The sequence below is a fragment of the Rousettus aegyptiacus genome, unplaced genomic scaffold (genome assembly GCF_014176215.1).
Source record: "Rousettus aegyptiacus isolate mRouAeg1 unplaced genomic scaffold, mRouAeg1.p scaffold_m13_p_10, whole genome shotgun sequence".
Lineage (NCBI taxonomy): Eukaryota > Metazoa > Chordata > Mammalia > Chiroptera > Pteropodidae > Rousettus > Rousettus aegyptiacus.
In genome coordinates, this window is record NW_023416285.1 from 52,475,711 (window position 1) to 52,502,224 (window position 26,514).

Consider the following 26,514-nt stretch of genomic DNA (forward strand, 5'->3'; position numbering starts at 1 on the left):
GTGTGTTTGTGGACTCTCTGAAATGTCCTGAAGAATTTTGTTTATACTAATATATAGATCTCTCTGGGGATCAATAATTCAAGCTCTAGATCTTCTCCATCTGTTTTCAGGTAAGATTGACACAGTCTTTTCCTTGTATTTGTATTTATTCCTAAAGGCTTTCATTAGGTAACACCCTGACATTCTCTCCTCCAAAACAGAAACAAACAAGCCTTCGCTACAAAGAACAATAATTGAGAGGAATCTTAAAGGAAATGAAAAGGCCAAAGTTAAAGTATTTTTAAGATGTTTTTTGTCCACTTAGGAGCAGCAGAATAAAGTAAAAAACTTGCTGATAATATGTAATTTTAATAGTGATAAATGAAATCATAATGGAAGGTCAAGCCAGGTAAGTCATCAGGAAATTACCTTGGTTAAGTCAACATTCACCTCAAATAACAGAGGTTAATATTAACATGCTTTCCTAGAAAATGATAATCTCTATCATAAATCACACAACAAATGCACAACAGAGGCCATTTTTAAATGTCTTTTAAAATATGAAAACAAGGAAGTATAAAAATATATTGTGTAGTAAAAAAATTCATGGCAAATTTTGTCAAATAGCAATATTCTGCACCTTTTGCCCCAACTGCTCTTCTTCCATTACGTTAAGATATATTCAGAACATAGTGATCATATATGGATTTTCATGAAAGAAATCCCAAAACTGCAAGAGTTAGTCTTCAGAATTAATACATAACCAAAGTATGTTTTGTCAATAAGAGTTTTATCAGACATTTTCAAGGAAATGTCAGAATTTTTTCATTAACACAGTTTTGATTTCGACATCTCTGACTACAGGAGTAATACTTTGATTTGCTTTACTTGATTTGACAGAATAGGGAAGGGAAACTTTCAGAAAAAGTACTGGCATGGGTTGCAAAACATTTTTTAAAAATGGAAACTCCTAGAATATAAATATTCTCATTTGACACATGAGGCAGTTTATTCTTAACTTTGTTAAGAATATGTTAGGAAATGCTCTGAACCGTGATGCCGCAGTGCCACAACACTCTGACCTTTAATAAGTAAAAATGTGCAAGAGGCATTTGTGGATATTTTTGGAACCAAAATTTCAACTTTTTCTTGTTTATTAAAAAAAATTTTAATTAACAGTTGACATTCAGTATTATATTGCTTTTTGGTGTACAGTATAGTGGTTAGACATTTATATAACTTAGTAAGTGATCCCCCTGATAAGTCTAGTACCCTACTGACACCGTACATATTTATTAAAAATATTATTGACTAGATTCTCTATGCTCTAACTGTACATGCCCATGACCATTGTTAACTGTCAAAGTTGTACTCCTTAATTCCTTCACCTTTCTTCAAATCCTCTAACCCCCTCCCACTGGCAACCATCAGTTTATTCTCTTTATCTATGAGTTTGTTTCTGATTTGATCGTTTTCCACATTCCACATATAAGTGAAATCATGTTTTTTTTCTGTCTCACTTATTGCACTTAGCATAACTTCTTTATCCAGTCATCTACTAATGGACACAGGTTGCTTCCATATCTCGGCTGTTGTATACAAAATGTCTTTCTTTGTTTTTGTTTTAAAGTCTGTTTTGTCTGGCATAAGTATTGCTACCCCAGCTATTTTGTCACTTCCATTTGCCTGAAATATCTTTTCTCATCCCTTTACTTTCAGTCTGTGTGTGTCTTTGGATCTGAAGTGGATCTCTTATAGACTGCACATGTATGGGTTTTGTTTTCTCATCAATTCGGCTACTTTAAAAGTCTTTTGATTGGAGCATTTAATCTATTTACATTTAAAGTAATTATTGACATGCATTTATTTTCATTTTATAATTCAAATTTTTCTTTTCATCTTTTTTTCTTTTTCTTTTTAAAAAGTCTGTTTAATGTTCTTGTAATACTGGTTTTGTAGTGATAAACTCCTGTAGCATTTTCTTATCTGGGAAGCTCTTTGTCACTCCTTCATTCTAAATGATAGCCTTGCTGGGTAGAATAATCTTGACTGTAGGTCCTTATTATTCATTACTTTGAATATTTCATGCCAATCCCTCTAGGCTGCAAAGTTTCTGTTGAGAAATCAGCTGATAGTCTTATGGGAGCTCCCTTGGAGGTAATGATCTGCTTTTCTCTTGCTTAAGATTCTCTCTCTGTCTTTAACCTTCGACATTTTAATTATGGTGTGTTTCAATGTGAGCCTTTTGGGGTTCATCTTGTTTTGGATACTATTTCCTTGGCCAAGTTAGGGAAGTTTTCAATAATTATTTCTTTAAATAGGCTTTTGATTTCTTTCTTTTACTCTTCTCCTTCTGCTACCACTATGATGCAAATGTTATACACGAAGCTGTCCCAAAGGTCCTTAAAATGATCCTCATCTTTTTAATTCAATTCTTTTTTTCTTTTTGCCATTCTTCACTGCCTTGTCTTTCAAATTGCTGATTCAGTTCTCTGCTTAATAATCTACTGCTAATTCCACCTAATGTATTCTTTATTTCAGTTATTGTATACTTCATTTCTGACTCTTTCCTTTTTACAATTTCTATCTCTTTGTATAAGTTCTCACTGATTTCATCTATTCTTTCCCTAAGTTCATCAAACATCCTTATAACAAGTGTTTTTGAACTCTGTATCTAGCAGATTGCATGTCTTCATTTTGTTTAATTCTGTTTATGAAGTTTTGTCCTGTTCTTTCATTTGAGACATGTATTTTTTCTTCATTTTAGCTGCTTCCCTATGTGTGTTTCTATGTATTAGGTACATCTGCTGTGTCTCCTAGTTTTGGTAGGATGGCCTTATGTAATAAGTGTACTGTAGGGCACAGTGGTGCAGACTCCCTTGACACCTGAGTTGGGTGTTCCAGGGGTGTCCCTTGTGTGGGTGTGTGTGCCCTCCTATTGTAGTTGAGCCTTGATTTCTGTTGGCACATTAGAGGGTGAGATTGACCCTCAGGTTGACTGGCTGTGAGGACTGATTGTGATTATAGTATATAAGCTGTCACGTGGAGGCTTATTCCATGAAATAGGATTTACTGTAGTGGGGCTCTGCTGCCTGCCAACTGTACCCTTTGGGTATGTCATTTGTGAAGCTTATTGGGTGATATTCTGGTATGGTCTGAGGCTGACAATCAGGTGTGCTGGTTTTAGGGTCTCTTGGGAAGAACTCCATTACAGGCCCAAGTCAGCCACTGCCTGTGACTGACCCGGGGACACCTGGTGGAAGCTACAAAGTGATGTGTGGTTAGTAGCTTCCTATGCTGGGCTTGGAGGCACCTGGAAGGGACTATGCTGTGAACAAAAGCTAACTGTCACTACTGTCAGGGGTGCTTAGCAAGAGGTACAGGGCATGCCTAAGCCAGTCAATGCTTATTTGGAGTTCGTAGACCTTTAAGAGATTTTAGGAAACATTGCGGCATGAGCTGAGGCCAGCATCTTGTGAGGAACAGTCACTGAAGGAGGTTCTGTCTGGTGTGTGGGTTGGATAAAGCAGGTTCTCAGGAAGTCACAATGGTGGGAAGAGTTTGATACTGAAATTTGGTGACCATCTGTGCCTGCAGGCTGGGTTGGGGAAGGGCTCAGCAAAGGAACAATGGCACCTGTAAGCAGTTTGGTCCTGGAGAGAGCTGTCTCTCCATCCCAGACAATTCCTCCCAGTATGCCCCTGTTGGAGCTCAGAGCAAGTGAGTTCATCAGAAAGTATGCCCATACATGGGCCCTTTAAGAGGAATGCCTAGAACTCCAGTAGCCCTTTATCTCTCTCAGATGGAGTACCCACTGATTTACAGAACCAAATATTGTGGGGACTCCTCTTCTCAGCGCTGGTGATCAGGCTGAGAAGCCTGGAGTAGAGCTGGGACTCCTCACTCCTCAGGAGGAACCTCCATAGCCAAGGTATTTCTCTAGATTCTTAACCACCACATGAGGGTGTGGGACCAGCCTGTTTCATAAACCTGCCCCTGCCCCTCCTACTAGTCTCAGTGTCATTTCTTCTACTTATTCTTAGTTATAGGAATTCTGTTCAGCTAGTCTTCAAGTTGTTCTCAATGGTGATTGTTCTATAATTTAGTTGTAATGTTAATGTGGTCATAGGAGGAGGCAAGCTTGTGTTTACTTACTTTTGATAGGAATCAAAATTCAAATTTCAGAAACATAGAAATCTGATAACTATCTGAGAGGTCTTGGAAATAGTCTTAAGATATTGTGTATAGTTTTGAAAGAGTTTGTTTTTGCTTTTTGAAGGCAAATGTAGTCATCTCTATCTATTACTTCTCTAGGTCTTTGTGTCTTGAACTCAGACTGGGATCTAAGGTTATTTTTGTTTGTTTGTTTCCACTTTGGTGAAAAATTAATATACAAATAGTATGAATCATTTGACCCATTAAAATGTTAATTTTTAAGGGGTAATAGGAGTTCAAAAACTATAGAAAACATGATTTTAATTCATATGTATTTTTAAGAACTTTTTAAAATCTTAAATAAAATTCATGGCACTTGTAAAAAAAATCTTCAAATGTGAATTATTATGCTTCTAAGTCACTTCAATAGTTTTCTAGTATACTATTGTTTGATATGCCAGCTATGTACTAAATAACAAGTTAGAGAAACTGAATTCATGTTAACATAATCAAATAATAGAAATTTTGACTCGTATAACTGTTAAAGATACTAAAAATATAATAGTGCAATCTCTTTCCATCCATCTTCTTTCCTAGCCTCTACTGGGCCTCCATTCTCTCCTATAGCATATGCATAGAAAACAAGTCTCTAGAAGCTCTGAGTTTATGACATTACAGCTCATTATTCAAAAGCAAAGAAAGAACTTCTCTCCAGCTTTCAAATATCAAATTTCTTATACAGACTTTGATTAACCCAACCTGGGTCACACATCCACCTCTGAACCAATACCTGAGGCAAAGGGATTGGGCATGAGGCTTGGTCATGTCCTGTTCATGTGTCTGCCCCTTTGGAGTGCTGCTGATGTTGGCCCCACTAGAATCAATGTTTGGTAAGAGATAGGAGTGGTGGGCTGGAGCCAGATCTAGCTTTCTGGCATCAACTGTGTACAACTCTTTCCAACTACAGATACTAGCTTAAAATCAGCCATGGTGAAAATATTTACACAGTAGAAATAAGGATATACTGCTACCCAGGATTTTTTTTTTTTCCTGAGAATAGGTTGTTAAATATTTATCAGAAACTCCTGGATGAAAGCATTTCCCTATAGGGTAGAGGTTAGGAAGACAAAAGGTTCAGGGTACGCTATCAGTATGCTATTACCAGACCCATTTGTTTTCTATGTGTGCAACTAATAAGTAGTATTTATAAAACCAAAAGATTATTAACTTTTACAATAAATTTTAGTGAACAGAATACTGGGATTACAGAGGTCTTTTAACCCATTTCCCATTTAGGGGGAAAAAAAAAAAAACGTGCAGCTCGCTGCCAATGTTAATTTAAAATTTCCACCTGTTTTCTAAGCAGAATTTTAGAATTGAGTTTTACATAGCATTTACTTATTTTACCAGTGCTCAAAGAGAGGAAAATAATATTAACAAGTTCCAAGAAAAGGAAAATAATATCTACATTCATATAATTCTATTAAAACCTTACCTGTATATCATGGTATTTCACTTGGAGTAAATTTTACACCAGGCTTTCCTCAGATCATTTATGAACAAATAACCTTGTTATTGAGTCTGTCTTTACAAAGGAAAGTATCAAGCTCTGACGCATGTACCATAGTGAATATATATTTTTTGATAAATACTTTCTAAACCTTTTCAAATATCCATAGGCTATATGACAGCATTCATTTCCCAAATATTATTTGAACGCTATCTACATACCAGTCTCTGGTTTCATCTTAACACAAGAGTGAAAGTGAGCAAACTTTTGTGACACTCTCAATGCTGATTTTTCTAAGATTTATTGTAAGTTCCTTGTAAAATGGTCACAGGTTAGGCTGCCTAACTGAACATATTTTTCCTAGTCAGATAATGCACAGTGCCTCCTGTTTTTGCTTCAAAAATAAATTTTTTTTCCAAAGAGAAGCTTGTTTTGTCAAGCTTAAATGTAACTACGTTTTTTGAACAACTATCAATAATAACTATGGAATAACTTATATTAACATAACTAACATTTATTGAACATTTACTAACTTTCTAGGCACTATGCTGAGCACTTTACTTTCATCATCTTATTTAATCCATAGGACAACCCTATTTATGAAGCAGGAAATCTTATCCCCATTTAACATAAGAACACATTGAGGCAAAAAGAAGATAAAAGCTCTGTCGAGGTCACATAGACACTAAATAACTTTGCCAGGAATCAAATCCTGATGTGACACCAAATTCCATCCACTTTACTGCCTGACTTTACTCCCTGTGGGGAGGCTCAGAAGCAGACACCTGTCTGAAGTATGATTGTTACTGTCTTCTCACACGAAACACATAAGGTCATTAACCTATTATCAGGTTCATTTTATCTTTTAACTTATAATTTGATAGCTCTTTACCTTGATATCCTATTCCAGCAAGGCTGTAGGTCTCAGGCTTAGGTACACATGCTCTAACCTACTTTCATGTTCTCTCTCTTTATGTGACAGAGTTTATTGCTCCCTCCCTGTCACAGAGGTAGCTATGTTAACTGATAGAACAACACCTGGCTGAGGAGAAGGTATAGGTAAGTAGAGATACTATTAGAAGAAACAGTCTATAATACCTCAGGGAGTATTTGTACTTTAAAGAGGATTACTAGTCCTGGACAATTATCCAGAATTATTCCTGGATTGAAGAGCTATTTAAAAGCAACAGATCCTTCAAATCATTCCACATGGATAAATATCTACTTTGACAAGCTCCAAGATATCTGTTCACCCTTGACTTATATTTAAAAATGATTCTGACTGAAGCATGGGAAGTGCCCTTAATCAGTAGATAAATACAGCAAGAAAAGCAACAGAAAATATAATATGGACAACTTTTTATTTCTTTCTCTCCAAACCAAAAGCCATATGAAGGTAAAGACAGTAGCCACTTTATTGACCAATTCTTATTAACCACATACCACAATACCTGGCAGTAATAGGTACTCAAGAAATAAATGCTAAATACCTTTGAATAAATAAATCCCCTAAGTATAGCTCTTTGAGTTACAGTTCTTACTCATACTGTTTAATCACTTGCAATTCTTCTTGTGAGCTTGGAAAATATAAATTAATTTTAAGGTTTTTAAACTTTGACAGAAGAAAGTAAAAATAAAAACTTTCTGTCATTTTTCAAAATAATCGCAATAAGCCAGGATCGCAAAGTCAGGATTGGGAAATCACTGCTATAGGTAGTTATGCCAAAGGCATTTAAACATGCTCTTCAGACATTTCTTTTTAGCCTTCATGATGAAAGTTTTGTTAACCTTGTGAAAGCTCTGCATGTGAACAGATGCATGCTAGAAAAATAAAATGTGAACAATATTGGCCAGAGAACAAAGGGATTCAGACCTGAATGATTTCCCCATTTGGCTAACAGCATATCAATCACAGATGACATAAGCAACTGCTCTGCTGTGACACAGAAGAGTGGCACTGATTTCCGTTAGACGTGCTTTTGCCAAAATAGATTAATTCTTAGTCATCAGAATCTGATTTGAGCTCAAGCTTAGCCGGCTAATTTTCAGCCTATGGGAATAAAGTCACAGTAATTCTTGATCATTTCATGGAAAAGAAACTGCAAAGATAAAAGAAAAACACACCGAGAGGGTACCAATGTCAGATATTTCCTGCCTCTCTGGTCCATGAAACATCATCTGGTGAGGGCTTACTTTTAAAGGCATAATTCCCCTAATAATTAGAAGTGAAATTGTCAAGGTGCATAGTTTACTATTAGGAAAAATGTCACTAGAACAAGGCTAATTAAACCTTTGCTTTTCATCACAGTCTAGCTCTGGTTGCTATAGTTCCCTGTGATTTGAAGCAATGGTCTTGGGACACATTTTGCTTCCAAAGAAACACGGGGCATTTTAGAGCAAACAGTAAGCAGAAAGGAATATTCCAGTGGAAACTTGAATATTATATGGAAGTCGTAAATGGTGGTTTTTCTTCAATTTATTTTTTACATTAAAATGGCTGTGCTTTCTCCATAACCAACTTGGCTCAAATATACGTTTTATATTAAATGCATGTATGCCTTCTTTGGCATTTTGGCAGACACCAAACAAAATAATGAATAGAACCTGATCCTTGCCCTTGAGTTGCCTAGTTCACTGGGGAGATGCTGTGCTAAGTACTATTAAAAGGAGGTACAAGGCGCTATGGAAACCCTACATGTAAGGAAGTTAGAGGAGGCGGCCCACAGGCAGTCACTGCAAAGCTGAGTCTTGGAACATAAATAGGACTTTACCAGGATTATGAAATTCCAGTTAAACCTGGCAGAACATAGTTCCCTCTTGCAACCCCTCTACAGGCATTTGTTTTCAAATAAACTTTTTACTTTGGAATAATTTTAGATTTATAGAAAGTTACAAAAGTTGAAAAGTTAATACAGTTTTCCCTAATATTAACTTCTTATTTTACCATGGTATATTTATCAAAACCGAGACATTAACATTGGTATGATACTATTAAGTAAACAGACATTATTCATATTTCACCAATTTTTCTACTGATGTTTTCTTTTTCGGTCCCAGGATCCAATTCAGGATATAACATTGCATTTAGTCATCACGTCTCTTTAGTTTTCTCCAATATGCAACAGTTTATCAGTTTTTCCTCATTTTTTATGACTGACAATTTTTAAAAGAATTGGTCAGATATTTTGTAAAACATTTTCCAATTTGGATTTGTCTGTTGTTTTCTCATAATTAAATTAAAATTATGAGTTTTGTGGAAGAATATCACAAAGGTGAAGTATCCACACGGCATCAAATCAATATGGCATAGTACCACTGATGTTACGCTCCACTATCTGTTTAAGGTAGGGTCTGCCAGATACAGCAAAGTTATTATTTTTCCCTTTACTTACTCTCTTCTTTGTAAGAGTCAATAAGCCCAGCCCACACTCAAGGGGAAAGGAATTCAGTTCTACCTCCTGGATGGGGAAGTGTCTACATATATTCTTAGAATTATTTTGTAAGGAAGATTAATTCTCATTCTCCATTTGTTTATCTATTTGATCATTTATTTATTTCAGTTTGGACTCATATACTTATTTTATACTTTGAGTTATTATCCAATATGATATTATTTACTTTGTTGCTTAAATTGGTCCATCTTTGCCATTGGAAGCTCTTTCAGGTCAGGTCCTGTGTCCTTTTTACATTCTTTTAGTATTTCCTTGCTTTTTGGCACAAGATGCTATAGGATTATATCACATTATTCATGAACCAGCCCTCAATTCAGCCATTTTCCTAGAGAATCCTGTCTCAGTTTACTGGAGAAGAGCATTTAGCAATCAAGATATAAACACTGGGTATAGATTTTTTTGCACTGTGTTTATAAGCTGAAATAAAAACTAAAAAAAAAAAAAAAAAAACAAGGATTAGGAAAATAGAAGAAACGACAGCCAAAAAATAATGGAAACTGGGAAAGCAACTAGCAACCCAAGAAAAATAAAAGCAAAGGAGGAAATACAGAAGCAAGCCCACCGGTACCCTGGAACCCCAGAATGGTTTGGCATTGGAAGTACAAGCTACCTCTGAAAATGATTATGTAGGTGGGCTAAAAAGAAGAGAACAGATAAAAGGCCATCTAATAAGCAGTTAAATCCTTAGTTCCCTTCTCACACCAAGTACACTCAATTATCTATCTACTTACCAGCAGTTATCCTTCTTCATACCAGCACAAAACTAGGGGTTTACTCTTCAGAGGAATCAAATCAGAAGGACTCTGGACTTGGGAATAGTAGGCTCAGATGATGGAGGGAGTGTCATATGGAAAACAGAATTAAATGAAAGATCCTTCCTATATGGAATTTTGAATCAGCCTAGTCCTCTATACTTATTTGTCTCTGAGAATACTGTCAGTCAGATTAAAGGATTTCTCCTGAAATAAACCGGCAAAACCAAGAGAAAAGACCCACAGGTAGTGACAGTTGGGGATTCCAACATAAGTGATCCAGTCGGCCTATCTTACAGTGAAGCCTGGAAGTCAACACCTCCAATGCATGCCCACAGAACTTGCAGTAACCACCTTTTCCCCATTTTTTGTTGTGAAAGTTAAAAATACAAAAAAAAAAAAAGTATAACATACATACACACATGTGCATATATGTGAAGAATATATGTGTGTGCATATAAAGTATATATGAGGATATTTGTTAGCATAGCATAATTTAGACTAAGCTAGTTTATATAGAAATTAGTACCTAGAAATGCAGTGCTATCCTAACAAAAACCTAAGCTCAGGGGCCAGCCACTGGGTGATAAGGAAACTTTGTTAATGAAGTCTGGAAAGATGACAATCCATACTATGCATTGATAAAACAATTGGTAAAACTGTTGCTTGTGATAACTTGGAAGACAGCTAACGTATTGAGTGAGATTTATATTTAGGTGTAGAGGTTGGTACAATTAGTGGCATACCTTACTTCCTCTATATTATGACAAATGAATCTATTGCTTTTTAAGTCAATTTGCAATCAGAGATAAAAGTGAATAGAATTAAAGATGCATTTGTTTCTCTTTCCCAAACACACAGGCAAAACTGAGAGGGCATTTGAGCTAAAAGAAGGGTAAATAAAATTCACCTATGCCAAGGGCCAAATCAAATATATAGTCCTAACATAGTTGGTTAAAACTTTTGAATTAATTAAGATGGAGCTCATGAATCCTTTTAGTTGGATGAAATAGTTAATAGATAAGAAACTGATGAATCTACCCCCATCTCCAAGAAACCTAATTTGCTCATCACCTGTATTTAAGTTTAGAAAAAGAGGCATGTCTTAAAAAGAATTGAGAATGAGGTTTATAGGCACATGAAGCAAGCTGAAATCAATTTTTTAAAAAGTCTAATTCTGAGAATATTATTACTATTTAGCACTAAACATGATTATAACTATTCTTGACTAAAAATGACCCTTCAGGCCCTCAATATTCCATGTAGAAGTAGGCTGAGTAAGCTGCTTAACCCCAAAGAGGATATGTTGGAGAAAGATAACTTTCCAGAGGGTAGAGTCAAGAGCCAGAGAGGATAACACCAAGAACTTATTCTTTGGAAACAGATGAGGGGTATAATCAAGGAGTATTCCTCATTCTCCAAGTATAGGGAGGATTCTTAAAACATATACTCAAGGCAATTTCAGAATTGCCTCATGCCTTTCCTTATTTTCCTTTCTGAAAGAGAATATGTTTTGCAATTATCCTCTCTTCTATTGTTGCATGTCGGATGTATCGTCTGAGTGAGAAACCACACTCAGACCTGATATAGTAAAGACAATCACAAAATTGTTTATTTTCATCTTAATTCTATTCCTGGACTTTGGATTTTTCTGCTCTGGGAGGAATGCAGAACAGAGGGAGCAAATATTTGCGAATAATATTTGGGACTGTGCTAGACTGTGTTTTGTATTATTCTTCATTTGCCATCTTTCTCTGAAGGAGGATTATACATCACTCCATGTTGACCTAGGCTTGGTCACGTGACTTGCTTGGAACAATGAAATATGAGCAGAAGCTTCAGTAGCTAGCCATAATTGTTCTCTTGTGCTATATTTGCCCTGTGAGATGAATTCAGCTATATCCATCAGCCTTGATCTTGTAGCAAGGATGACATAGAACAGAGCTTCAGCCAACCTGTAATTGACTTATTGCAGAAGTCAGAAATAAACCTGTGTTGTTACAAGCCTGTGAGTTTTTGAAGCCTTTGTTGCCTCAATATAATTTTGCCCAAGCTGACTGATAAAGCTTTCCTTCTCCTTTTGGAGCTTTGCTGAACATATTGATATTTTCAAAGATGTCCTTGAGCCCTGCAACACTTATATGAGATGTAAGTTTCTAACATATTCTCATTCCCACCAAACAGAGGCTTTAGCTGTTGTTTAGAAACATGAGTCACTCCATGATGCTGCAAGAAGTGCTAAAATGTCATGTAGGGGGAGTAAATCTTGCTTTCTCATGTTCGCATGACATCACTGAGGTTAGGAAGAGACCTGTGAAAGCTTAGCTTGGCAGGTTTTCACTTCAGTTTGGGATCAGGATGAATTCCTAGGGAACTGCAGAGAGATAAAAAACTTACTTTAAGAGATTAGAACCATCAGCATAATGCCAGTGCTTGTTTTGAACTGGAAAACTCATTACTCTCATGGTGCCACAGAAACTCAAAAGGTTTGAATACCTAAAAGGATTGGAGGAAGCCTCTGCTGTTTCAGCTAGTTGCTTATTTACTACCTTCTAAATTAGCCACTTGTTGAGTCCATTGGCTTATTGAGTCATTGTAATAGTGTTAGGTAGGTAGATAGACATGAGGAACGGGAGAACAAAGGAATGAAGGCTCAGCCCAGAGTTAGCCCAAAGACCTCCCTAAAACACCTATTTTATAGTTGTAAATCACCCCTGCATCCTGAGGAATAAGTTTATGTACAATCAGTCCTATACTGACTTCCCCATGACCTAGACTCATTATAACATCCTTATAATATCATGCTTATACCTGGAAGTTTGTGAATCTAATTATAACAGACTGAATTCTGGGTAACCACATGCATAGTAGGCAGAGTTATATAATTGCCAAATGTCAGTCAAAATGACCTCACATGCCAATCATCTAGAACCACCTTTGTAACCTCCTATCATGGCCCTAATATAATACTGAGCTCCCCACTTCTATGAAGTTACAGCCCTCGCTGTAATCTGTCTCTCACTTGGAGCATACGCTATCTTTTGTCCTTCTACTTTCTAAACTCCACTGGGCTGCAGCCTTCTTTGGCATGGCCCATTTTCTTCTAAAATTGTACTTTTAATATATCTTACCTTTCCTAAATCTCACTGATCAGAAATTCTTTTCTGCATCAGTGAAAAGAACCAAGGTATGACTCAGTGCTGGGGCACAATGGCTTTTAGATCTATCCAATAGTAACAATAGGACCTGCAGACAACAGAGCTAAAACATATCAGAACATTTATCCAGAAAAGGAACAATAACAACAACCTTGCCTGTCTAGACAACTGGGAAGTAGGGCCGGATTACTGAAATATCTGTTTAATAGACTATTTTTAAGTGAAACTTTGACTTCATAAAGCATGTTATTAAAGTGAATTGTTATAATACATAGTATAGCTTAGTGTTTAAGGGGAGAGATCCTGGAGCCAGACTGCTCTGGTCAGCTTTACCACTTATTAGCCGTGTGGTTGTTTTAGATTGGGCTCCTGGAAAATAGGCTCTGAGGCAGAGATTTCTGTGCAGGAGGCTTATTGGAGGATACTCTAGGGATCAATACTTGTGAGGGTGTAAGGGTACCAGTTGGATGGGGGAAAAAAGTTGGACTTTATGTAGTTGCAATGGAGCCTCGACTGTTTCCTGTGGGGAGCTCTGGAGCTGCAGCAGCCTTTCAGAGATATCCCCAATAGAGGTAAGGGGGACTGGATTTGGGTTGCTCCTGATGGATGGAATAATAACCTTACGTAAAGCAGCTTCCTGTGGCTGAAGGAAAGTTTTGGGGAGGGACTCACCTGTCACTGTCAAGAGCCAACAGACCTAAAGTGAGAGCCTGGGTCCTAAAGGAGTGCAGGGAGGGGCATCACACTCTACGTTATCATGAACAAGTTACTTAACCTCTCTGTCCCTTGTTTTCTTCACCTATAAAATGGGAGAACAATATAGTGCCACTCGTTGGGTTGTTATGAGGATAAATTAATATTTGTGAAGTATCGGGAATATTGCTACCACATAGTGAGACTATAATGACTTAAATAAACAATTGTCCATTAGAGATTTTCAAAGAACATACTTTAACAAATAGGGCAATTTTATGATTAGTCTATTGTTTCTATGGGGATAGGCACTCTGAAAGTGCTTTTAAATGTTTGAAAGTAGTTAATTCTCAAGTAGTTTAAAAGTTCTCCATGAAAATTCTTTAAAAAGTATTTGCTTGGAAGCCACTTTTTAGCAGTTGTGCAAGTATAAAATTTATTTCAAATTATTATATATTTTAAATTGCTGAAACATGAATTAAAGGGGTATGATTTTTGACAGGTGTTGTATTAAATATCTTACACTTCTTCATTCCTCATCATAACTACCCAAAGAGATAGATATTATGCTGTTATTAGCTCTGTGTACAGATGAGACCCTGAGACTCAGAAGCTGACTCCAAAGGCTCAATGCTTAACCACCACACTATCCTTCCTTCCATATAAGTCACCCACACCCTCAGCTCTTTCGAGTCTTTGAAATATTCGATTTCCTAAGCATTGCACTCAAAGAAAATGTAGCCCACTGGTGTTATCTATCCTTCACAAAGATTTTTAAATAACCCAATGGCATCGTTTTGCAGCTTCCTTTTTTCCCCCCAGCTTTGTAATGGAAGACTCAAGCCTCTCAGCTCAGATAAATAATTAAGATACTGAAATGTTAAACTTGTATTCAAAATGAAGATGTCAACTTGCATGGTATTCTGGAAGCATTATATAAAAAGATACATTTTGTATTAGGTTACATATTTAGTATGAGGATATGTATCATGACATCAAAATTACACTCAGCACTTTTCTAATCATAGCTTCTAATCATAGTCTCACCCTTCAAAAAGCTGATCCTTTAAAAATAGTTTATATATAGTCACTAATCCACTAATTCATAGCTTTTTGTAGTTCTGCCCAAAGTCAGCAATTGCATCTGCCAGTTGAGAAACCTAATCAATAATTGAAGCTCCACAACTGCTAATGCTCAACTGATGCACCCTCTTGATAATTCTATTGCTGACTCTCAAAGTTCAAAATATTCTGACTAAGCTAAATTTTTGTCAGGTCAGCCTGACATACAAGGTCAGTTTAAATAGAATAAAAGAAGACATCAGTATTCTAGATTCTTGAGAAAGCTTGTTTTCAAAACAGAACATATTACTATACTATTTTACCTTTCGACATTCATTCTTCCCACCCTATCTCCTCCAAATTGTTCAGGTGGTAGACTAAGACACCTTGAGCTCAGGAAAGATAAACCACAACTCCAGCCTAATAGCAGAAGATGCTCATTAAATTCCCTTCAGACAGCGATTGATCTAAGTGTGGGTGGGTAAATCGGATCTACTAACTGAGGCATAAGGGGAAGTTGGCTGGGCAAAACTTCCTTTCCCAAATATAAAGGCAAAGCCTACCTAAGAGAAAGCTACTTGCTTTTTCCTGTTTTAATATAATGACAAAGTATAACAGCTATCTCGTGAACATGAATGAAACAGCCAAGAGAATCAAAGAGAGGCCCCCCCTCCAACAGTATCTACACACTGAACAAAAGCCAGAAGCTGCCTAACTCAGAATATTTAAACCAAAATTTAAAAATGTTAGCAGTTCTTCCAAACACACTGCTGATACAGTGTAGCCACACTTCTCTCCATCTTTTCGCTCTCATTTCTATTTCCCTACAATCTGTTAGCTGCCTTTTATGTTGTCAAAAGTAATCTCATTTGTATTTGGTTCTGTAACAATTTTTGGTTTTGAATGTTGAAACCATTAAATAGTATTTCTATTATTATGGCTATGTTAATATTCTATGTTAACATTATGGTTCGTTGCTATTCTAGTGCAACCAAGGAGTAGACTTTAATTACAAACTCAATATTATTATACCTGAGCCACTCAAAAGAGAGATTATCAAGTTCAAGTACATTTAAGTATACTGCATATTTGGAGTATTTACTGTTCATAGAGTATTCATTTTTAATTTTCCTGGAGTTCTGATCACTTTGTTTTCTCTTTGGCAACATAAACATACACCTACTTCACCATATCCCCAATATCTTCCAGATTCTTGATGACTAGCACATTTTCTTGTGCAACTTTTGTTTTCCAGAATTTTCTAATTGCTTTTTTTCAATGGTTATTTTATACATTTCATGAAGTGCTCTTTCTATGTACTTTCCCCAAACCCTTCGTCCTTCTTCTTAACTTTTAATTGGTTGTTCTCTAGACTTTATATATTGTTCTGGGACTTCCTGTTCAATAAGGTTGATTCAATTGTTTTTTGAGACAATTGAGAATATACCTCACATTGAGGTATATTCTTGAGTCATTTCCTGAAAACACAAATTGCTTGAAATATGATAATTTCTAAATATTTTAATCTGCCTCACACTTAATTAATAAGTTAGTTGTATATAGAATTTTAGGTTTAAAATAATTTTCCTCCAGAACTTCTAAGACATTATACTATCTCCTAGCATCCAATTTTGCTTGAAAGGATTGTCATCACCTTGGCTTTGATTTCTCTGTATGTAGTCTCTTTTTCTGGACACTTTAAAAATATTCTTGTTCAGACATTTGTTCTGTTTTTATACTTCATAATCTGAAATTCCACAATACTATCCATGTATACTTTTTAATTTTTTTGTTGTTTTGGGCATTCAAATTCATATATAAAGATATGTATCTACCTTCATTTCTGAGAAAATTTCTTTAAAGATTAATATCCTCTGTGTTTCCTCAATGTTTTTCTCTTTTCTTTTGATTCTCTATATTGGGATATTTCATAACCTTTATCTTCCAACTATTCTTAAATTTTTTAAATGTAAGAATTCTCTTAATATTTCAAATATTCTCTTTCATTCTTTGATTGCTCTCTATGATTCAGTTCAAATTTTGTACAGGTAGTGTTTTTTTCAAGTATAAATCAAATTAGAATTTTTTTTAAGTTAGCTTCTACTCTTTGAAGTACTTTCATAGGGTTGAACTTTTCTATTAATGCCAGTCTTCCTCCGTAATGCTTAAAGGATTTCTTCAAGTGGGTTGTAATTCTTATTGTCTATACATAGCTTCACATTTTAGAATGAGAGAAAAATATTTGACAGAGAGCTTTATGTCTATTGGTGAGTCTTGTTGACTTTAAGGCCTTGCTTGAGTGTACAGAAAGATAATTATTCATTAATGCTAATTGAGAAGAGTTGTTGGGTCTTGTTTTGTTTTTTGTTTTTGTTTTTGTTTGTTTTTGTTTTTTAACAGGATTCCCAATTTGTCCCAAGGTAATTTGTTCAATTAATTTAGAGAAGAACTCTGATTTTTTTTTTTTAACCTAAGGATAAGAGCTTGACATTAGGCTGACTCATAAGCAGAGGTGGGAGGGGGACCCATATATACACATACACTCTATTAACAACCACCCTCATCCAGTCATACTTTCTATTCCCATCCTTGGTCCTACCTATAATGTCCGAGTCTGAGCCTTACTGAAATCCTCCTGGTCATTGGTCTATGGCCTTAATTCCATCTTCTTTCACGTGTGTTCTAGGCTGCAGCTTTATCATCCAAACTTGTATTTATCTTTCATCATTAGAATTTTGTGGGAGTCCCTGGTCCACCTGGGCCATTTTCCATAATTTTTTAATTCCTATATAATCATTTTAATGGAGTCTTGCAGAGAAGTCTTGGTTTACTAGTTTGTACAGAAGTCAGTTTTATGTTTGAAAAAAATAATCCTGAAAGCAGGTAAGAAGTATATATTTTCAACAGGCAAACCTAGGAGCATAGGTACCAAAAGGAATCTAGTTCAGTAATCCAAGTAGTGGGTGAAGGACATCTGGACTAAAATATTTATAAAAAGTTAATTATTTAGATCTACTTTGAAGGTATAATAGAACCAGTGACCCGTTCAATGAGTGAAATAAGGAAGAGGTGGGAACTAAGAATGACATTCAGGCCTCTGATTTAAGCAACTATGTGATTGATGACATCTTTTATTAACATAGGGAACATGAGACAGTGTTTTGGTGGGCCAGGTGGCTGAGTTCAACTTGGATATAATGTGTTATTTATGCCCAAATATTCTGAAATCAACTGCCGATATAAGTCAGGAGAGAGATCTGGGCTGAAAATGCAGATTTGGTAGTTATTAGCTTGTAGATGCTATTTGACATCAGGAGAATGGGTCTGATTGCCCTGACCGAACATGAACAATTGGAATCAGGCCTCAGGAAGAATCCCAAAAAAATACTAACACTAATATTAACACTAATAATAATAAGAGGAGCTCACAAAAGTACCTGAGAAGGAGAAGAAAGGAAGTACTTAAGAAACACTAATACCTAATTGTTCAAAGAAGGGGAAAAAAAGGAATGAAAAATTCTAAGAAGATTCAGGTAAAAAAATATATGAAAAATCCATGAAACTGAAGCACCTAGAAACTCTACTGTCCATCCAATGCCCCCACCTGTCAATGCCCCACCTCTGGACCAGTCCAACTGTCCTTCCTCTTTTGGATTACTCCAGTGGTTTTCAATGAAGTTGCCTTCAGCAACTTCAATCTAGTCCTCATTCTGAGAAAACATAATGAATTGTTTCCCTTCTCACAACCCTTAATAGAGTGCCACTGTCCTTTAATGTAAGCCCACATTCTGTGAGCCAAAGTAAGAGTCCCATGGTGTCAAATACAGCTGAGAGGTCCACTGTCTCCTCAAGACATATCCTGGGCCTCATTACCTGAAAGTGTTAATCTCTGAAAAGCCTCAGTCAGGCCTTTTCCTCTCAGACCACAATCTTGTACCACCCCACGTGTTCAGTCAGTTATTTCCAATACATTGGCACTGGGTCTCATGAACCTTCAACACTAATGTTCTATCCTTCAGCCCTTTCTGCCTTTACTTCGATGCTGTTTCCTCTGCCTAGGCCAATCTTCCCTTCACTGTCCATCCACACATGCTTCTGGTCTCAACTTTTCTCTTCTAGGGAGGACTTCCCTACCCACTCAATCTTTATAAGGTCTATTTTATTCTTATTACCCCATTTTCTTCCTTCATAGCACTAATCATAATTCATTATTCTGTTGCTATTATTTCTATTTATTTTTATTTTTTCATTGTATAACTTCTAGATTACCCATTTTATTAGGGCAGGAACTATATCTTAATTTTTTTTTTATTAAAGTATAGTAGACATACAATATTATAGGCATTCAGGCTATCCAGTATAGTTATCCAATATTTACATATCTTACAAAGTGATCACTGTTATAAACCTAGTAATTATGTCACTGTGCAAAGTTATTACACTATTGACTATATTCCCTTGCACTATACATTACATCCCCATGACTTACTTATTTTATAACTGGAAGTCTGCGCCTCTTATTCTCGTTTACCTTTTTCACCCATCCCACCACCTCCCTCAACTCTGGCAACCAACAATTTGAGAAGCTACTCCATTTCTTCACTGTTTTGACAAAAAAAAAAAAAAAAAGTCTGGGACACAGTAGGTGTCCAGTAATTATTGAAAGAATGACGGGACAAATACGTGACAACTCTCTGCCCCTGCATCATTTTGTTTTACACCTCCAAGATTTGGAACATCTTTATCCATTTTCTTAATTCCACTTCAGACACCACTTGTCCGGCAAATATTTTTTCACTCAACCTAAGAGATAGCCTTGGAAACTCTTCCTGACAATCTGGCCTCCTATTCTCAAAAGGAATTGAGAACTTGCTCACATGGACCTCCACCGTACCTGACGTACTTCTATCACAGCACTTCCAAGTTCTTTTTCACTACTTTGTCTACATGTACTTCTTCCCTACTTGCCTGTAAGTTACTTGAACTTAGGAAACATGTCTTATTTTTGGTTCGCCAGCAACTACCCCATTCAACGCTTATAAAGTCAATGAATGAACAAAACAGAAGATATTTTAATATATTCCGATGGCCCTATATCATTGTTTTAAGCTTTAACTGTAATAGTCTCTACTTTTGAGACATTTAATCAATTTAATCATTTAATCAATATATGTCAATCAATATAAAATTAATACATTTTATCTTTAAGACCTGTTGTGGTATCCTTGCCTCTGTACTAAACAGTATGATTCTCAACTTCTTAAAAGTATGTTTTATACAGTTTGTTAAATCTTCTCTCTTCTGACCAGGACTAAGTTTTCCTATCAGTAATTTTTTTCTGTTGTTTCTCACCTGTGTTTTGAGAAATCCAAAGATGCCAAGATTAACAAATTGAAGCATTTTGAATAAAATGGATTCTGAGTGAGAATGTGATCTCTTCTCCAAACTATGGTGCTCAAGCTGAGGGGTGTCCAGACCTTGAGATAGATGGTTCGATAGTTCAGAGGCTTCTACATTTACTTCCTCGTTCTCAGGTAGGTTAAGTAGGCCGTGAAGCATAATGAACAAATGCTAAAGTGTGCATTTCCTTTTCATAATATAGTGCATCGAATTTGACCCTAATTTTTTAACTCTCATTTTTATGCATGGCAATATTTAATGAATTCTCTGTCAGTATGTGGAAAAGTTAATCAAATTCTCCCACATTCTGGTCTATTCTGAATATATCTTCTGTTGCTTCTTGCAACTCAGTGATTCAGTCGAAACCCACCCCTAACCCTCATTATCACCACCAACACCACCATCGATTGAATGCTCAGAGCAATTGCCTCTAAGTTTCCAGACTAGAAGATTGTTTTGACTAATATCCCTGTCTTATGATCTTTTTTTGTTCTTTCTCATTCCTTCTATTTGCTTGTCCTCTCCCCCGCCCCACCACCACAACCACCAATCTCTGATTATAACTTACGGATACTCTGAAATTTCATAGAGAATTCTAAATATTATCTGCAAGCCTGGATAAGCCCAGCAAGACGTGTGTGTCATGTATCTTCTGTGGTGTATCATTCCAGGATTTTGTTCATTTGATAATTGTTTTTTAATTTGTAATCTCTGAGTGTTTTCTAATCACAGTTGGCATTCAATATTATATTAGTTTTAGGTGTACAGCACAGTGGTTAGACATTTATATAACTTATGAAACGATCCCACTGATAAGTTTTCTATTACCTGGCACCATACATAGTTATTACAATTTTATTGACTATACTCCCTATGCTATACTTTATATCCCCATGACTATCTTGTTATTGCTAATAAGTACTTAATCTCTTAACCTTTTGCACCCACCCCCAAATCCCCTTGAATACTCATTTTTAATAAGTACTTATGCTTAGCAGTTGTTTTGCTTTGAGAATAACTATATACATCAATATATATTATGAAAAATAATATAAATAGAGCTACTTCAAAATGGAGTTGGAGTGGTCATCTCAGAGGAACTGCCCTGCAGGTCTTACTCCTCAAATCTTTGGAATGTTAAAACCAGGCAAAATAAGCTTTGGACTATGCCTGAAGCAGCATTGTATTCCAAATGACCGTTTGCAAAGATAACAGGAATGCAGACATTGTGACTACCAAACTAAAAATTAAATACATTCTTTAGGATTAGCCAATGTTAGCTTATCTGCACCTATAGCAATGTCTTCCTTCTATTCACGTAATTATTCTCCTTCCCTTTCTCATAAATACTTCACACTCAGTATTTTATTTGGGTTTCTTCCTGAATCAGTGCTTCTTGAATAGCTATTCTTTTGGATCTCAAATAAACACTTGTTGCCTCTCACTTTGGCCTTTTATTTTTATTTTCACATATCTACTGTCAGAATCCAAAGCAAACTCACCTTTATGGACGGACATCCCCTGGAATCAGGTATGGTACTTTAAGAACCTCTTGGCACTCACTGCTTTCATGTCTCCTGACCGCGAAGCTCTCCTAGGGATCAGACCTCCTCTGGTTGAGGTGCCTTTATGTGAAACTGGGAGAGATTTTCTCTCAGGGTTGGGGGTGCAACTGCCTTGGGGTGGGTTGTCCGAGTACAGCTTCTGCCACAGGAGCAGCTGCTGCATGAGGGATTTTCCTCAGAAAGAAACTCTTTCATCTATGGAAGGCTTCCTGGGAGGTGAGCCACTCGGTTTGCTACCCTATGAGAGATTATCTCTCCTCAGAAGGAAACCTTCTTCACCTGTGGAAGGTTGCCCAGGAGATGTGAAAATTGAGCTTTCAACCGTGTGAGAAAGAGTCTCCCTTCCACCCACTGCCCTGTGGGGGCGAGCAGTGTGGGGTGGGGGTGGGGCTTTTTATACCTATGAGAAGTGCCCTGGGGGCCACAGGGATTCTTTCATGCTGAGTGAATACTCATTTTGTTTGTGCTCCTTTGTTTTCTTTACTCATTTCTGTTGTATTGTTGTCATAAGAGGTTTCATAGGGGAGGACACAGGCATCAACCCTATAGACCTGTTTTCCAGGTCAGCTCCCTGCACACTGACCAGTTTATGGATTTCTTCAGACTAGCTTCCATTAGACAAAATTTGCTATGTGTCCTTATATAAAAACTGGATGAGGTTTTTCCTTTCATCTTGTTCTATGTCCTGAGAGCTTGGCTTTGTGACCAGCAAAAACATTTTCTCTGGTTTCCACCATCTGTAAGGTACACTTACCTAGGTATATGACTGAGGATTCCAGGCAACTGTACCCACTAGAACAGAAACACAGGAATTTACCTTGGGCTAGAGACTGGTCAGCTGTAGCTAGTCAACTGACATCTTTTCACTGTTTTATCCAATCATGCCAGCTCTCAGGGGAGTTTGTTATGAGGGGTCCTAGATCAGAAGGGGCCTTTTGTGTTTCAATCTTTGTTGCTTTACTACCTGCAGCAATGAGGAATTTTTACTGTCTTAGACTACTTTGGGAATGAATTTTCTGGATCTTCATCTTTGTCTTTGGTTAAGTCATAAAAGGCTTATTAGTTTGAGTGGCTATGAGATTAATAGATCCTGTTAGGTAGTTAGGTAGCCATGAGTGACAGGAGCAAAGGCCCGCCTCTGTAACCATAGGAATGACAACACTGATAGCCCGCCCCAAAAGTCCTCCGTTAAGACCTCCCAGGAAAAAAAAAATATTTTTTAAATAGCAATACTTCTACATCTTGGAGTACAAGGATATATAATAACCAATTTAGGCCAGCCACAAAGGCTTGCGTGCTTGTGTATAAGGAGTACTCCAATCTTTTCACCTCAGCTTCATTATACCATTATTATAACATCATGCATATGTCCAGAAGTTCATGAATTAATTTAACAGACCGAATTCCGGGAAGGTGCACGCACAGTTAACAATAGGTTCCTAACAGCCAAATGTCAATCAAAATGACCTCACACATCAATCAGCTAGCAACACCCTTGTAGCCTCCCATTAAGGTTTAGGTACAAGACAGATCTCCCCACATCTGTGAGGCTACCTCCGGTGTATCCCGTTTCTCTCTTGAAACTTACTTCAATAAATCATACTTTTTCTAATTTTCACTGATCCATAATTCTTTACTGCATCGGCGGAAAGAACCAAGACCCCTGCCCTCCCACCTGAGACCCCAGTACCACTGGGGCAATGACAGACTTAGATCATCTCCAACAATGACACTACTGTCAACGGGTAGAAGACGGCTCCTTTGAATTGGAAAAACCTCTAAATTGGAAATATTTTTAGAGTTCTCATCATAACAGCTTTTTTATTTGTACCTATCAAATTAAAAAGTGGATACAAAGAAATATAATGGCTAGCCTCCTCTATTTGAGTAAATGAAACTATATAAAAGGTTTTACTAAAAAAAAAAAAAATAACGTAGTTAGATAGAAAAGTGGATCAACTTATAATGTCCCTTAGGTGGCAAACAATTCTTTGAAGAATAAAAATGGCTATTCTTATTTTATAAGTCTAGTCTTTATAGAAAAAGGGGTGTGGCTCCAGAAACAATTCAAAACCCACAATCCTGTTAACCATTCCCAGAACTCCCCTATTCATCTTAAAGTGTTTGTAAATACTGGTCTTAGAAAACCAAAGTCCTTCTAAGAGGAGCTTGCATTTCTTTCCCTGTGTCTTTGAGATGTAAATACCTGGTATTCTCCGGAACTCTTATTTATTCTTTCTTTTTAAAATGGAAATTTCAGGAAGGTAATTCTTAGCAAAAACAAACAAACAAAAAATGTTGAGGGGGGTACGGAGGGAGAAAAGCTCATTTAAATAGACCCCTCCCCCCTTCGTTTATGGAAGCCTTGAGGTCTCTGCATCTGTTTGTATGTTCACGTGTGTCTATATATATGTTGTAGATAGGTGGCATTTTTCTACCTCTGAATAGTATTGCTAATTTATAAAAGAGTTTAAATCGGCTTAAAACAAATAAATGCTTATATAAATTAAGGACTGGCTTTTCTAAAATTCTCAGAAATATAGAAACCAATGTTTTTCAAGTTCCTGTGATTTAAGCTTAATCTTTAGTAAACAAAAGCCAGTTTAAGTTTGTTGATTTAGTTAAAACAGACATATTTTTAAAGTTATCAGTATTAGGTATATAATACTTTTATTCTACCCAGGCTTATAAATTTATCAGCAAAAATTACAGAATAATGGCTGACTTGGTCATACATCTCATGAAACTTTTGTGGGTAACTTAAACATAATTATTGAGAACAAGTAAAATAAATACATGCAGGTGGGATAAAAAGACTTTTATGTAAAACTGAGGCAGGATAGATTGCTTAGGGGCGCCCTCTCCCCTTCTAGGATATGACTCAGGATTTTTTTTTTCTTTAGACCTCCCCCTAGTTTAGCCCCAGCAAGGAGAGATAAGCCAAAACCAGTCTTTTCCAGCTTAGACACCATCTTTGGTTAAGGTGTAACCTTTGGCTAATTATAATATTATAATCTCATTCACATTGCAAATACTGTGGCTCCCATTATGTACCTGATGTCATGACAGTTCCTGAAACACCACATAAGAAAGAGCTCCCTGCCTACTGGGAGGAGACAAAGAGGCTACATTAGTGGCATGTTTCTGGGCTCTGCCCCCAAGCAGAACAAAAGTCTAGAATCGAGACATCCTTGCACAACTTTCTCTTTCTCTCTGTCTCTGTCTCTGTCTCTATTTCTATCTGCCCAAACTCCCTTCTTGAATATGTACTTTCACTTCAATAACCTTGCACTTTCCTGCTCGCTATTCATCTTGTCCTTGAATTCTTTCTTATGGCATAAGACAAGAACCTGGTTGCCAGAACGCTGAGATTTCCGGCAATAAAACTCTTTAGCAATAATTTTATGTTATGGTATATATACTTCAAAGATTGACTTATGGAAGTTCCCTTGGTAAAATTAGCATGGTACCTTGCTTATAGAGTTCCCAGCAACTCTACCAGGTTGACCTATGCATTTAGCTTTCTCTGCTTTTGATATCCAATTAATTAAAGGAAACAAAGAAATTAAACCCAAGGATTTACAACCAGGCAATTACCTATACTGGAAAAGATGAGACAGCATAGGGATTTGGGCCTGGGCCAAAGCAATGCCAGAGGGCCAGGAAGAACTTAGGATAAACTGACCACAGAATGCTACCCTCCACCACTCCTTACTGAAAAATTCAGAAGTAGCTGATTTTATCTCCCTTCTAACCATTTACTTTCTTTCAGATGTCAAAACCACTGTTCCACATGCACAGTTGATCAAGGTTTGACTGCTATAGCTAGAGCATAAACTTAATAGAATTTGTCTGGAGAATTTTCTGGGGTTTCCTCTTGGTTTCTATCTTAGGGAACCCAAGAACTCCCAACGCTGGTAAAAAAGACACCTTCAGGACTCTTAACAACCGAGATGGAAAAAACTATATCAGGTGCTATTAATAATTTGAATGTAGCAACAGAGGATTTGAAATTAAAAATTACTAGGAAGTGAAGCAGACAGCATTTGTTGCAGACAACTAACCCAAGATTCTAGACCAAACCTGTACAATCGATACCTTCATTTTTCCTTTTTTTTAGTTTCTTCCTATTTCACAAATAATATTAGAGGCCAAACACTCACCATAATAATTATTATTGTCTTTTTACCTTAATTTATGCCTGGAAAAATAACTCAGCATTTAACATCAACTTTAAATCTACTTCACACATCAGACATGCAACTATTTGTACACAGAGTCAAGGGTGTTCAATGACTGGTGGTGCCAACCTCAGTGAAGGTGACAGATTTGCAAAGATATTTTTTTCTTTGAGCAGGCATTGTTATAAATAAACACATAATTAGATGTTTATCAAAAACATTACAGAAAATTGCTGGAGCTACCGCCAAAGCAATAGCCAACCAGGAAAAATCTTTAAACTCCCTTGAGCTACTTGTGTTAGATAATAAAATTGCTCTTGACCATACCCTAACTGAACAAAATGGGGTTTGCTCTGTTGTTAATACCTCTTGTTTTACTTAGATAAAACACCTCTTGTGAAGTAGAGATGGAACTAGATAAAATCTGGGCACATGCTAAATGATTAAATACAGTGCCCACTGACACCTCATGGTTTTCTGATATCTTCAGCTGGCTTCCCTTAGAAATGCCTCCTGGTTCAGATTTCTTCTCCACATTGGACTCAATATTTTATTATTATAGAAATTTTCATTGCTATAAAACTGTCTTACATAGTTTGATGTTATA

At 36.5% G+C, this 26,514-nt stretch overlaps 1 long non-coding RNA gene across 1 annotated transcript; it reads left to right on the forward strand.

Annotated features, from left to right (window-relative positions):
* LOC107504011 lies at positions 1-25,603 on the forward strand. Its single transcript, XR_001595347.2, has 4 exons — positions 1-110; positions 20,126-20,295; positions 21,646-21,692; positions 25,499-25,603. It is a non-coding gene; the product is annotated as an uncharacterized LOC107504011 (long non-coding RNA).
* Positions 25,604-26,514: the final 911 nt, after the last annotated feature.